Source organism: Ixodes scapularis, unplaced genomic scaffold, assembly GCF_016920785.2.
Source record: "Ixodes scapularis isolate PalLabHiFi unplaced genomic scaffold, ASM1692078v2 PGA_scaffold1__304_contigs__length_218370807, whole genome shotgun sequence".
NCBI classification, from domain to species: domain Eukaryota; kingdom Metazoa; phylum Arthropoda; class Arachnida; order Ixodida; family Ixodidae; genus Ixodes; species Ixodes scapularis.
This window is the reverse complement of record NW_024609846.1, coordinates 156,243,208-156,259,077: the sequence shown is the minus strand read 5'-3', so window position 1 is coordinate 156,259,077 and position 15,870 is coordinate 156,243,208. Positions and strand designations below refer to the sequence as shown.

At 45.6% G+C, this 15,870-nt stretch overlaps 1 pseudogene; it reads left to right on the top strand.

The window, feature by feature from the left end:
• The first annotated feature begins 811 nt into the window (after positions 1-811).
• On the top strand, positions 812-1,371 carry LOC115332099 (annotated as a pseudogene).
• Positions 1,372-15,870: the final 14,499 nt, after the last annotated feature.

Genomic DNA, 15,870 nt, shown 5'->3' with positions numbered 1-15,870 from the left:
AGGGAGCCCTGGGTCTTCGATGTCCAGTTCTTCTCGTTCAGGCATGATGATCGCTTGCGATGCATCCTCGAAGAAGGCGGCATTTCACGTTAGGACTTTCCCATTGCGAGAGGCCTTGACGCGTGATCCATGAACCTCAATGACTGTGTAGAGCTTGGGGTCGTAGAACGGAGTGAACTTGTTACGCCGCTCCTGTCTGCAGATTACAAGTTTACCGGGAACAAACTTGTGATGCTGAGTGTGTCACCGTGCATCATCAAATTCTTTGTTGTATCTTTTCCTGGATTCGTCGTTTCTTTGTGCTTTGATGAGAGTAGGGCTACTGTTGTCTGGGTCGGGGATTACCGGAAGTAGGTTGCGCACTGTGCGCTTGACGAGGAGCTCAAACGGTGAAGTTCCTGTGAAGCCATGTGGGGTGGAGCCAGGGGCGGATGCAGGAATTTCCTGAGGGGGGGGGGGGGGGGGTCAGGTGTTGCATGGTCAGCGTACCATATGTTTAGGAACCCCCTACCCTTCTCCTTCGTTTTACGCCCTAAATTTTACACATGCAGAAATCAAGAGCGGGGTCAGGACATCCGGACCCCCCCTCTAAATCCGCCCCTGTACCGGTAGGCTAGCAAGATTGTAGCTCGTCTGTCCAGTCCTTGCCTGCGATTCTGCTTGTCAAGACTAGCTTGTTGAGCGTTCTCATAAATCTCTCTACCTCACCATTTGCCTCGGGCCAAAGTGGCGTGACACGGTGGTGTTTGAATCCGAATTCTTCAGCGAATCTTGAGAAGTCTGCGCTGTGAAATGGAGGACCACCGTAGGAATGCTGAACTGGGCGAAAATGGTACGTAGTTTGCTGATGACAACTGGTGCGGCAAGTGTTCGCAGAATGTTTACTACTGGGTATTTTGAGTGGTCGTCGATGAGGAACATTGTATACTTGCCATCAGGAAATGGTCCAGCGAAGTCTAAAGACAACTCAGCCCAAGGACACTCCAGTAGTTTGGACGCAGGCAGTGGATCGCGGTGGTGTTCAGGTGTTGCCGCCTAGCAGGCGATGCAGCTCTTCACAATACTGTCCACGAGCTTGTCTACCCCAGGGAACCAGACTTTGCTTCGCAGCAGTTGTTTTGTTTTGACGATTCCTTGGTGCCCCTTGTGTGCAAGGTGGACAGTCTTATGCCGTAGGTTGGTAGGTATCACGATCCGCGTCCCTCGCAGGATCAGTCCTTCTCTGGACACGCCCAGGCATTTTTGTCGACTTGCGGCAGTTGCAAGGCTTTGGTCACCTTGGTCAGCTGGGGGTCTGCCTTGGTTTCCTTTAAGACATTTTCCAAGGTCATTGCGCATGGTAAGCTGTGCTGTATCATGCAGGCCACGTAGTCTTCCGACATCTTTGCAAGGGTGCGAACCTGTCTTTCTTTTCAGGTGGGGTCTGTGGTGGATGTCGAGACAAGTAATCGCTGGGATTAGTTGACCCCTTGGTGTGTGCGACGTCGAAGCTGTATGGCTGAAGTCGAAGTGCCAGACGTTCGATCCTCGCTGACAGAGAAGAACGTGGGTTAGACAGGATGTTGACGAGCGGTTTCTGGTCGGTGAGCACTCGAAAGTTGGTGCCGAACAAGTAGATTTGGAAGTGCTCGACGCCCCAGACCACAGCCAACATCTCTCGTTCAATCTAAGAGTACCGCGTTTTCACAGCCGTCAAGACTCGGCTTCCGTAGGCAACTACCTTAGTTGCCTACTACCTTAGTTGCGAGAATTGCACCGAGACCATGTGGTGCAGCAGCAACGATGAGATATGTGCTCTTCTCGGGGTCGAAATAGGCTAAAGTAGTAGAGTTCGAGAGCATGCCTTTGAGCTCGTCGAATGCTCTTTGTTCAACGCTGGTCCAAGTCCATGGAGTTCCTTTGATGGTCAGCTGGCGCAACGGTTGAGTCAGGTTTGCGTGATTGGGGAGGAAACGTCCGCAGTAGTTGAACATCCCTAGGAGACTCCGAACTTCATTGGCATTTGTTGGTGGGGCAGCGTTCTAGAGAGCCGACACCTTCATCGGATCTGGTTGTACTTCAGCACTCGAGAAGACGTGTCCAAAAAAAGTGAGCTGCTCTTGAAAGAAGCTACACTTCTTGAAATTTAGCGTGAGCCCACCCTTGCTGAGACGTTCCAACGTTGCCTCAAGGGCTTTGTCGTGGTCTTCCTTGGTCGTGCCGTAAACCAGGATATCATCACTGACGTAATGCACGTCGGGAATGCTGCCAAAGACTTGTCGTATGGTGTCTTGAAATACTTCTGCTGGTCGAGTTGATACCAAAATTCAGACGTTTGCACCTGAAGAGTCCGGCGTGTGTCGAGAAAGTTGTGATTGGCAGGGAGTCTTCGTGCAACTCAAGCTGGTGGTCCTTGAGGTCGAATTTGGAGAACACCGTTGCTCCATTGAGTGCTGTGAGGATGTCGTCAACTGTTGTCGTGACGTGCCGCTCACGGCAGATCGCCTTGTTGGCGCATCGCATGTCTACGCACATCCGCAAAGCTTCCTGGTCGTGTGGTTTGGGCACTAGAACAACCGGAGACACCCACGGTGTTGGCCCTTCGGTTTTCTCAATGATGTCGAGTGCTAGCAGTCTAGTCAGTTCTGCCTCTAGTGGTTTCCTCATAGCAAAAGGGATGCGACGGTGTGGTTGTGCAACTGGTGGCACACTGTCATTCAGATGCAGGCGTACCTGTTGGTCTCGAAGGCATCCAACTCCCTTAAAAAGCTGGGGGTACTGTTGCTGAATATTGTTTTCCGTCAGGGTGTCTTCGACACTATAGGTGATGCGGACTAAACCCAGACGTGAGGCTGCAGAAAAACTCAGAAGGGCTGAATGGTCACCGCTGATAACGAAGATTTCGTCTGTGCCTTCCTGAGCTTTGTATGTCATGGTCACGGACAGTTTGCCAAGCACTGGCAGTGGGGACAAAGCAAAACAAAGTAAAACATACTTTGTTTTACTAATAATGACTGGCAGTGGGGACGTTGCACCGTATGCGAAAAGTTTTACACCTGTTTGCTCCAAGCTGTGGAGGAGCCCGAGTTTCGTCAGGTCACTTGATCCCACGGTTGACACAGTTGCTCCAGTGTCGAGGGTGAATTCTACTGGCGTGCCGTTGACCTCCACGATCACTCGCGGTGACCTCGAGATGTCGCGTGAAGTGTCAGTTGCGAAAGTGTACTCGTCGCTGTCCGAGCCAGCGTTCTTGCATATAGCACGGACAATGACTGGAGCCGACCGACATACTTTGGAGAAGTGGCCAACCTTCTGGCCTGACCTGCAGGACTTCCTTCTGGCCATGGGCAGCTGGATCGACCACCGGCGTCGTGCGGCCACTATCCTCCACAGTTGTAGCATTTTGCATCCGGGTATTGACGACGTGAATGATCACGAGGCTGTGATGGGGTTTTCTGGTGGCGCTTGGACGGGTGGTGATGCGAAGACGGCTTGGCGTTCGCTGCTATCGCTGCCACTGTGTTCTCGCTGGGCTGCTGCTGGCTTCCTTGTTCCATCAAGGTGGCGTTGTGCTCTACTTCCTCAGATAACTTGCCCTGTTTGAGGATTCCCTCCAAATCGAGGTCATGCTGCATGGCATAGTGGCGAAAACGTGAAGATGTTGTAGACAGCAGGATCTGATTTTTGATCTCCGTGTCTGGATCGGCGAAGGCGCAGTGTCGCGCTAGCTGTCGTAGTTTGGCGTAAAATGAGTCAAGGGACTCTCCTTCTACTTGCTCCGCTTGCCGGAAACGGTAGACCTCGAACGTGTGTTGACCCTTGGAGTGAAGTAGGCGTCTAGCTTCCACTACGTAAGACACTACAGATGGTTCCTTTATAACTGCACCGTGAATCAACGCAGTACCGCTAATAGTCCTAAAAAATTGAAGTGAACGTGAGTGGTTGTTGTTTTTTGAGCAGAAAAGATGGATATGCAAACCAAACATTGACTCTCGTCGAATGCCAAAACGGTAGACGCATGCTTCGTTGCGTTGCTCACGGCGTCTGAGGAAGCAGAGTACCGAATTTATCTTGTAGATTAACTTTACGTTTGCCTTTGAGAGTCGAAGAGCCGTAAACTGGATTTTTTTGTTTACTCGGTAGCTAAATGTTGGGAATCTGCTTGTAGACACAACATACTTTTGAACAGCGCTATTACCATTTCAGGCACATTGAAGCGCTGTGTGTTCATGTACAAAGTTGGGTTTAATTCGTGTATTACAGAGGAGATTATAACATCCACTTCACTCCCATATCATCGTTTCCAGGGCAATGACACACTGCTGCGCGCCACTGTGCACATCCGATCGAAGAAAAAAACTAGGACTAAGTTTTCACGAATTTCTTGCAAATGAGGTTCACAGGTAGGCATGAATAAAAGCAGCGTCAAGGAAAGAATTTGTGCCAAATGGCAAATCTTGCTGCAGTCTTGTTTGCAGTCTACACTTCGTAGACTGACTATCAGCCAGGGTCCACAACGAAGCGACGCCTCAAACAAGGTGCTGTTCCAAGCGTCTTTCCTGACTACCCGTCGTACATGCAACAACCACTACCAAGTAACCCGCGCAAGTTAGAAAGAAAGCTACCGGAACATTCTTTCGATGCAAGCAGCGCTTCGAAGTCTAGAATTGTAGGCAACAGGGCAGAAGACCACGTTTCTACAGCTTTCAATGAAGAGGCAGGTTGTCCGTCACCAACTTCTGCTATGACTTTGCAAGAGTGCCCGCAAGACATTTCATTTCCTTCTAGCGCAACTGTCACAGAAGGACGTTTCCTTCTAGAGGCAACAGATGAACTACCACCACTTGCTTTGACTGCTGACTCTGCAGCACAAACGACCGACAACCTTATCCCACGTGAACATTTGGATGTGAGGGAGATAAATCGTTTGAGGGTGCAGCTCTTCAGAAAAAGTAATGGCATGCGTCGACTTCAAAAAGAAAATGAAACTCTGAAAAAGAAGTTGGGTGCTTTTCAGAACCACACGCTTCATTCTTCTTTGAAGAAATGCTTGCAGAACATCGATACTGCTGAGTTTTCTCTCGAGGATTGTTTAGCTGAACAGATCGTCAATGCAACAAGACAAAAACCGTTGTGGTCTCCAGATTTTGTGAGAGAGTGTGTGGTTCTTTACTACTTGTCACCCAAAGCGTACCGCTATTCGTAACCGAGGCTTATTGAAACTGCCATTAAAAAAAAACACTCTCCCCCGCTACGTTGGCAAATCCAACAGTGAAAGCGGAGTCATCCCTTTGATGAAAGAGCGCCTGAAAGAGAAGGTAAGGCATTTGAAAGACCAGGCACGACTGTGCTCCATCGTGGTTGACAAGATGGCAATCAGTTCAAAGTACATCGATGACCGCAAGATGGACTGTTTTTTTTGGTCAACAAACAACCTAGGAAGGCTCTGCAGCAGTCAGTGGCATCAACAGCACTGTTCTCGCCAACAAGGTACTCTGTTTCATGGCGAAAGGATTGTCAACGCCATATAAAATACCATGCGGCTTTTTCTTTACGAAGTGTTTGAGCGGAAAACTCCCTTGCCAGCTGACGGTGCACGTCATTGATGATGTTGAGAAGTGTGGACTGGAGGTTCTCCGCATAGTTAACTGACAACCACAAGATCAACGTGACGATGATGCGTCACCTTGGAAATGGCTCCCTGAAGCCTGTTGTCGATCATCCATGCACTCCTGAAAGAAAGCTATTTTTAGCTTTCGACCAGTGCCATATCATCAAGAACGTGAAAAGCTTATTTCTTGAAAAAGAAATGACAGATTGAAGTTCAACCATCACAAGAGAGTTCGTAAAGCACCTCTATGAATTGCAAAAGAATGAAGTCATCACACCTGTCCGCTTCCTCACACAGAAGCATGTAGAGCCTAGCAACTTCGAAAAAATTAGTGTCGGCAGAGCAGTGGAAGTGTCTTCCAGTGAAGTGATATCGGCGCTTTCTTTTTTGAAAGACTATCCGTCTTACCACCCTCAAGCTAAATTGTTCAGAGATGCGGGAGCAACGATTGATTTCATGAAAATTATGCAGAAGTGGTTCTCTATTCATAATGCAGCAAATAGAACCGCTCACATTCAACACAGAAATCCTGATCAAATGCAGTTTTTTTTGCGCAACTGATGAACGTCTGCAGTGTATAGAAGATAATTTTCCGCAGTACCTTGAGGTATTGCATGACGCCTGCAGGAGGCATGGAAAAAAGTTGCTCAGTAGTGAGACGTACTAGGCATTGTTATTGACGAGCAACTCAACAGTCCTCTCAGTGAGGTATCTGCTGGACAGCGGTTTTTTCTACGTTCTGACCAGAGGCCTTTCGAGTGATCCTGTCGAGCTCCTCTTCAGTGCCATGCGGCAAATGTCTGGAGGCAACGATTGCCCAGATGCAAGAGATGTCACCTTCAACCTGGAAAAGATACTTCGGACTGGCATCTTGTGTGCATCGCAGAGCTCAAACGTTGGACCCAGCCAGAGTGTTTCAAGGTATGCAATTTTTATGTTTAATAACAATGGTGTACTGTGTTTCAATACAAGTTGCCAATAGGTATTATGTGCTACGAAGGAGGATATAACTGTTAATACACAAACATATATAGGATCACTTACTGTTTACCTATTGTAATTTTTTTGTTCTTATTTTTGCAGAATGTATCATGTTGCTCCTGCGTCCCATAGTCTTGAATCTTCTAAGCCAGACGCTCCATATCGAATAACAGCACCAGCTCCATCAATCAGGCTTGTTTCCACATGCTTTCCACTGTTTAGTCAACCTAAGCCAGCAGCGCTGACATCAGTCTTTCTAGGTTTTCATGTTTGTCTTGTTTCATTATTTTACTTGACAAATAAAGTACTTAGGGCAGATCGGTGACTGAGTGTGTTAGCGGACTGACGATTGGAGCATGTGGAGCGAAAGCTTGTGCTTTCGCTCCACATGCTGGAGCGAAAGTGGGAATGTGGGAATCAAACCCAGAGATCGTGGGTTTGATTCCCGCTCCTGCCCGTTTTGATCTGGATTCACGTTGTCCCAGTGCGCGATCATGTATCACTACCGCGTAAATTACATTAAATACCACAAACTGGAGGTCAAACTTCATTGGCTATATCTCTCATGCACATCGTGGAACAGTGACGCCTTACACTAGTAGAATAAATGCATGCTGACTAAGACGTTGTTTTTTCAGCCTGGCTCCAGCAACTGACTTCAAGGCTGAAATGGATGTTGTACTTGGAAACCTAGGCAGTGACGCCTGGTGGGTGAATGTACTTGTCCATGTGCCTTAACATTTGCGTTTTTACACCACAAGCCTTCTACCCGCAAAATGAATGGTAACGTGAACGAGTTTCTTTTGCTATTAATAAGTGAAGGGTGCGCGCGCGCATTGACCGACGCTCAAGGTGTGTAAGCGCCCGTGTTTCCATATACTTGACTGGGGTGGTTATCATTTGAGCCTGCTCTCGTTCCGATCTTCTCATTTGAACCTTTTTAAAAGGAGCATTCTTGAAACGTTCTTCTCGGTTGGGCCCGCCAAAGTTGGTCCATTCTAATTACAAACCTCGCGTTTCATCGTAAAAAAAAAAGAAAAAAAAAAAAAAAGGAACTTTGTCTTTTCGAGGTGAGACGGTGTTATTTGGTCACTGCCTATCCCCAAAGAAGCTTCTTCGAGTCCGCGGCTGAGGATGTACCAAGTGCAATTCGGTCGCAGAGTGAATCCAGATATAATTAAGCTCAAATAAAAAAAAATGAAAAAAAAAAAAAAAAAAAAGCGCCTCGGGATGTTTTGAGGGGGTTCAAACGAGAACGTCCAAACGAGAATGGGGCGAAACGAGAAAGGGCAAAATGCAAACGGGACGTTTTGATCAGATACACCCCTTTGTCTTTATAGCCGCAGAAAGTTATCTGCAGGTATACCGCGCTTCGCATTTGCTCAATTTTTTAAATGTATTGCTTTAGTGGTTATGATGATGCTCGATCAAGTTTCGAACTGAAACCATGCGTTTATTTTCGCTAGAGTAATGAACAAAATTTGGTTAATATCCGACTTCACATGACAATTAGCCCCTATATTTGGCTGCCTCTCCGCATAACTCAGCTTCAATTATCTCATTAGTATATATTTCACGACATTTTTAAAATTTTCCGAAAAACATGCTGTAGCACTGAGTTATGCAGCTAATGCCACCACGTTTTTTTGTTCTCTTCTCAGCTCGGCGGCTTGTGTCAAGTATAACAAATGCCAGCATAGCCTACATTGCAGGGTTTGTTGTAAAAGCCGTGGAAGAACGCAGGATATGCAGCTTCTGCCCTATCCTGCACGAGACCAGTACGCCTGCTCCAAATATCGTGGGACTCATTAGCCTGCAGACAAGGGGAGGTCTCACCTTTCCGAGACCAAAGTTCGTGGCAGTGTTGGTAACTGTCAAGAAAGCACTTGACATTGCTGTTCCACACATTAGAAAGAACAGAGTGCTTAAAGAGTTGACAGCACTTATTCTGCCGTATTTAGAGAAGTGCCCCCTCCTAGCGTGCCCATCAAGAGATGACCATGCGACACAAACTTCGAAAATAATAGAGAAGTTTGTACGGCCATTTCTGGTCAACATAGGTATGACTGTGACAGACAGGGTAGCCTATCGAAAGAAACTGTGTTAGAAGCCACTGCATCGCAGGGTACTTCGCGTCTAATCTCAAAATTCAAGGTTTGAAATCTGTATATAAACCAGGCTGAAAGTTGGAACAACGAAGAAACCAGGTTGGAACAAGGTTAGAATTTATAAATAAACCAGAATTATTTTCTAAGATTTCATTGTCTCTTTGCATAACAAGTTACATCACAAAGTATCAGCTACATAACGGGATGTGATGGTTTGTGCTACATGTGCCAAAGGCTAGACGGTTGCTAGAAAGCTACCTACATGTTGAATCAATACCTACAAATATCCCGAAGTCTATAAATAAATGGCAAAATCATTGCGAGGTGGTCGTATCATACCGCCATAATATTTGCCCTAAACGTGCTTATACAAGCAAATAACAATGTCACCTGCATAATTTACGTAATAAATCATAACAAAAGATGAAAATAAGGATGACACGAGGACTGCACTTTTGTAATATCAAACCTTGTGCTTAGGATCGAAAAGCTACGTCAAACAACGTGCAGATATTTAAAAGAAAGTACAGAATGGTAGTTTCTACTCAGGCATTTTTTTTTTCTCTACGAAGCTAAATTTTCTTTTTATTTGCGTTACAAGAGATGGACCATGAGACAAAAATTCTAGGATTGTTATAGAGAAGTTTGTACGGCCGTTCTTGGTCAGCATAGGCATGACTATGAAAGACAGAGTAGCTTATAGAAAGAAGCTGCTTGAAGCCATATGGCATCGCAAAGTACTTCGCGCCTAAGCTTAAACATCAAGGCTTGGAATCTGTAAATATACCAGGTTGGAATACCGAATAGACCAGGTTGGAAGAAGGTTGGAATTTATAAATAAACCAGAGTTCTTTTTCTTGCGATCCCAATATTGTTTGTTTGCATATCAATTAAGTTGCATCACAAAGTGCGTTACAGGAGACGGTGGTCTGTGGTACATGTGCCAAAAACTAGACGTTTACAAGATAACCCCTCACCTTTTCAATTAGTACCTACAATTATCACGAAGTTTATAAAAACAAAAATGGCGAAATCTTTGCGAAGTGGTTGTATCTCATCGCCGCAAGTTTTCCCCCAAAGCCGGGGTCACGGTGCTAATTGTGCGTCATACAAAAGACAGTCAGCAAACAGATTCAAACTCGAGTCACCACGAAATGTGAGCTTCGAATGCCGCAAGGCATTCGAAGCTCAGACAAAAAAGACACTTGGCGCGCAGCATTTGAACCATGAATATCGTGGTGACTGATATCTGCAGACTGTCTTCTGTATAATGTATAAGCAGTGTGACCCCGGCTTAAAGGTACAGTACATACTTCTAGTAGAAGCAAACACCGCAATACGACCCGCAAAAATTGCGTAATATTAAAAATATTAAAAGGACAACGTGCTCAGGCTTAAAACGCTACGCCAAACAACGTGCAAAGATTAATATACATATATATATATATATATATATATATATATATATATATATATATATATATATATATATATATATATATATATATATATATATATCAGGGTGTCGAACCGGAACCGAACCGAACCGAAAACCGGAACCGAACCGGTATTTTTTCCGGAACTGAACCCGAACCGTTATATTATTATCGCGATGAACCCGAACCGGAACTGAACTGGAAAAAGATAACGGTTACCGGCTCATGTCAAAACGGTTCGGCCACGCGCTGTTGACAATGAATGTGCTATCAATGCCATTTGTTTTTTAAGTGCCGTCAACTGACACACACCTCGCTTACATATTTTTCTTCTCCGCTCAGTCTTAGGAATATAAACGCTGCATCCATGAATCTTGACAAGCGCTGCATCCATGAATCTTGACATAGGAACCAGTATTGCGCTGGTCGCGGCTTGCACGGAAGAAAGAAAATTGGAAGGCTGTGCAGCAAAAAAATAAAAAAAAATCGCGTCACGGGATTTCTGTTTCCTACAATCTCGTAAATCCTAAATGCTGCTGTGTGCTCATTTCATAGCACGTTTCTAGAACGCGCGCGTTCTTGAAGCTTGCTTCCATCGGAATGAGAAAAGAAAAGGCTGTGGAGTTTGATAATAATGCATCCGGTTTCGTATAGGCACTTAGAAGTTGTGAGACAGCGAACTCTTCTATTTTAATATTTATCCTATTACGTCCTTCTGACGTTGCGTTCGGTGAAGTGTTTTCCATATTCCGTATCTTGTTTAATGAAAACTTCTTTAAGGGTCTAATTTGAGTTACCGAAGGCTAGTTCAAATAAAGAAAGCTGTATTTTCTCCCCACTGTTCCTTCAATTGCTTACACGCCGAGGTGGCGGGATAGTTAGCGAGTTCTACTTGTAAGTGGGTTTGTAAGGAGGTCGCGGATTTTACAGCTACTGCGTCGGACCTAATTAGATGAAGTCCGAATGCGTAAACGTCGGTGAGGTAACCTTTGAGTGCACATAAAGAAACCATTCCTGGTAGAAATCCCTGAGCCTTACACTACGATGTATCCCGTTTCGTATGTGCTGATTTCATATGTTTTATTTGTAATTTATTTTGATGTTGCAATTTGTCGTTTATAATTTCCGAACCGGTTCGCGAATTAATCGAACCGGAACTGAACCGGAGCAAAATAAATTTACCTGAACCTGAACCGTAACCGAACCCGTATTTTTTTCGGTTCGACACACTGATATATATATTTATATATATATATATATATATATATTGCAGCATGATTATTTTTATTTAGGGAAATTCGAATTTTTTATGCACGGAGCTGATTTTTTCTTGGAGTTTGATACGTGCTACAGATTACAATCAAATATATCAAAAGTATGAGTCGCAGTAACTCGACGTAACAGGACTTTTTCTTGAACTCTTCTGCCTCGCGCCATGCTGTCGATGACTGGGTTGGGAGCGCCTCCCGGCGGAGAGACGCCGCCTCCTTCCCTTTTTCCGATTACGCCCTCACCGCACGAATGGGGCGGCCGGAGAAGCGTTCGCACGCTTCGGGATCTCGGAGGCCATGGAAGCACGAGGAGCCTCGACGCGGGAGGCTGGTACGCTTGTCGTGCTGGCCTCGCGCTTCGTAAAGTAAGGTACCGAATGCAAAAGGTACCCAAATGTCGCAGCATCGTATTAAACAGAAAGGTATCCGCCTCCAGAAAAGTTTTGTTTGGTGTTTGGGAGGTGATTCAAGAAAGATCGCCAGAAATGTGCGGAGGAAAGGTTTAATTACTGTTTTTCCATCTCGTCGCGTGAATCACTAATGCAGCTACACTTGCATGTCACATTAATAGGGAATTTTTTTCGGTCACACACGAGAGCAAGCAGGGGTTTTGCGTTGCTTGGGGGCGGTATGAGCTGGCGCCCGTGGGGCCCGCAATCCGACACTGGCGTTTACGATAAGTCCCTAATGTAATAGCTACGATGGTTCCCCAAGGCTGTCTACAAACGAAACCCGAATATGCAGCTACCAAATTTTTTATATAAAAGACTTTAAACTTGAGAATCAAGCTCACTTTGCTTACCCTCCCGTTTTGTTCCCCGATGTTAACAAGAGAAAGTGGGTAAGCGGCAACAGACTTGGGGAAAAATTAGGCAGATAATCGTAGCCCCTATTGCGTGCTGACTTGAACGCATAATTGAAAAGAAATTGACGGCTGTATTCTAGTTTTTCTATATAATATTAGAATGATGTAGTTAGCCCACAACAGGCATAATTACTTCCTCAGCGCGACACAAAATTAGACACTAGAACATCCCTGGGTCGACCAATTTGAGCGTGTTATTGATGTTAGATGTTCCTAATGTAATATCTAGGATGGTTCCCCGTGGGTGTCGACAAAATAAACCCGATTATTTAGTTACTATTTTTTAAACAAGTTTAAATTTGAGAACCCAGCTCACCTTGCTTACTAGCCAATTTTGCGTTTCGATAAATTAGTGGAGACTGGGTTGAGAAAACTAGAGACATCAACCGTGGACAGGAAGAGGTATCCCGTACGAAGATGTCAGATCGGAGCGGTTCCAGTTTGGAGCCGCGCGGTTCCAAACTTGTGGACAGTTTAGACCCGCGCGGATCCGATCTGGTACCGCGCAGTTTTGAGTGTAACCAGTCGGATCCAGTGAGACGCAACGCACTCTAACCGCACGGTAGTGGGTGGATCCGATCCGTTCCCACTGGTTCCAGTAGGGTCTCGGGCGCGCACATGCGTGAGTGGAGGAGGAGGAGGAGGAGGAGGAGGAGGAGGGGGGGGGGGGTTCGGCGGGAAACTCCCGCTTTCTTCCCCGGGGTCTTTCGCAGGCAGACTTGTACACGTTACTGAAAAATAGTAAGGAATTACATTTACAATTACTCGAGGCTAAATTGTAATTTATTACAATTACAATTACCCTCCCGTGAAAGTAACTGACCGTTACCCCCAAAAAGTAATCCGTTACTTTCGTGGCGTTACTTTTAACACTATCGCCTTCAAGTAAGAAACAAAGGGAAGAGGGTTATTCAGGTTCTTATTGTTGCCACCTGTTCCATTTAATGACCTTAAGTATTTTGAGCAACAGCTGGCTCTCGAAAGTCTCGTCAGACATTTTGCGTTATTTCTCACCCAATATGCCGACTGCTACGCTGAACACCATTTGAACTGAGGCACTGGATGGGAGTGCAATGTTGTTCCTCACGAATGCTTCATGCTCTGCATTGAGGTTTTTCAGCGAAGCAAGGGAAGTACTATTTACCTCGAATGTAGATCAAAGCTTCGTCGTTGCAGCCGTTGCCTGCTATTCGAGAGATTTAGTAGATCGTTCCGGTACCCGCGATAACGGTACCCGATAACGATATGATGCATGCGCAAAGACGGCGGCGAAGCATCGGATATCATTATCGGAGTCATCGGACCGTTCTACTAAACTTCTCCATTGTCTAAGTCGCGAAGCTGTAGAAGTCATCAACAGCAAAGCATAGTTGTAACAGTAAGGGGATAATTAAATAATAAATAAGGTTTGGCTCAATATTCTTCTTGGTTTGGTTCTGAACAGTTCGAGCTTCACTTGAGACGTTGGTGAATAAAAAAAAGTTTCCAGTATATAAATATAAGTAACAAAAGAAAAAGAAGGACACTCATAACAACAATTAATTAGAACGTCGGTTAAAACAAGGAAATGTATACGCACGTTTGCCGTGTGTACCTTTCTTGGTGCAGTTCAAAAATGCACGGAGCACGGACCGACTGCAGTAATTACTCCGGTGTTCTCCAGATAGACGTCCGCTGATGCCAAGGGCAGCAAAGGGTAGAAGTAAGCCGCGCTATGGCCCCACTCACGAATTTCACTCTCCTCAAGCCCAGAATATCAACTCTACGTCAGCCGCTATTATGTTTTATTTGTAAAAATATCTGCTTAAGATAAGATGCGTCCTGCTGGGGCAAAACAGAAAGAAGAAGAAAGAAAGACTATTACCATTTTCTAAGTGCTCGCAAAAAGCTGACTCACAAAAAGGATAGGGTAGACGGAGCGTTGTCTCGTGTTGTGACATTATGAAAATGGTCGTAGTCACTATAACCGAGAAGGACATTGTTAATTCTTTCCAGTACACTTACCGCCTCGAGCTTCTCGAAGAGGCGCACAATCACTTGGTGTCCTCCCCCCCCCCCCCCTCCCCCACGTCTTCAATCGCAAAGAAAAAATAAAAGAACTAAAAAAAAGCGGAAATGACTTGCCCCCCCCCCCCCCCCCTCTTTTTTTTTCGTAGAATTGTTCATTTGGATTTTTTGACACTGATGTTAGGGTCTAAAAAAAAGATAGATTCAGGGGCTTGGTGTTGCAAAAAAAGGGTTGCGGAACTGAAGAGTGCCAAGCCTCCCTTTGCGCTGGTCGATTCGCGTGACAGTGTCACTGCGCTCGGCTTTAAAAAAAAAAAAAAAAATTAAAAAATAAAAAAAAGCTTTATTTAGAAATGGGGGGGGGGGGGGAAGGGGGGGTGTGGTTCTGACAAAAAAAAAAAATGAAACGGATTACAAGGAATCCGTTACGTCAAAAATGTAAGGGAATCACTTTAAAATTACTCTAGAAAATATGTAATCATTCCGTTACTAAATTAGCGATGAATGTAAGGGATTACAAGTAATTTCGTTACTTGTAACAGATTACGTACAAGTCTGCTCGCAGGTCACGTGTTAGGGACAGGCGCTTCCGCTACACTCTTAAAGACCGACCAACGAACCCATTTTCCGCAAGGTAGGAAAATGGCCCTCGCGCCCTCCTCTTTTCACCCTCTCCCAAAAATCACGTGACGGCAGGGGCTCGTTTTGTGTCGGCTTTTTCTGTAGGGATAATCTTCAAAAACCGCGAAATGAGCGGCTAGCTGCAAGCGCAACAACGACCTTGAGACGTCCGGGTGTCTTCCCTCGTTGACGCAGGCACGCTCAATCCGCGAGATTGAGGAAGCCAGCGCGACCGAACGCTTTTTCCCATGAGCTGCAGGTCCGAGGCCGCTCGGTCGGTGGAGATCGAGGGGTCTTGGTATGCTGTGTTCGTTCCAGCAGCCACTTTCTGGCATCGCGCGGCTGCTGGAACCATTCCCGTGTCTGCACAAGGATTGGCTTGCGCAATAAAGGGTTCAGGTCGTTGATAATACTTTTATTTTCTAAACTTATAAATCAAGTGGCTTTCCCTAATCTCTTCATTACTGTTTGAAACACATCTCCTCTCATAGGTTGTTCATCCCATTTTGGACTCTTTTGCGTATTTATTCGTCCTTACCTCTGCTTGATGACTGTTTTATAATTTGATAAAGACCTTTAAATATTGGCGCGGGCTTGCGCGATCAACGCTGTCCCGGATTTACCCGAAATTGGAAAGATTGGCGTCAGGAGAAGTTGAAGAAGCAAACCGAAAATCTTGCTTCTAATGAAGACGGCACAATCGTAAGATCGATCTTTGCTTCACTTGCCTCCACAACACCCCATCGTTTGCACTATCGCAACTTCTCAGTAACATAGCTGTATACCACATTTTACTCATGGTTACTATAGATGTGGCCCCACAGGCTGTGCCGTTATGAGCGAGTCGACTTTTTAACGACCGGCGACTCTCCTGAGTGAGAATAAATATTATCACCTTCCCACAACATCCACCCCTTTCTCCCCCCCTCCCTTTCCCGAGTTGGGGAGATATCAGGCCACTCCAGGAAGCAGCCTGCAGACTGCGCTTTTC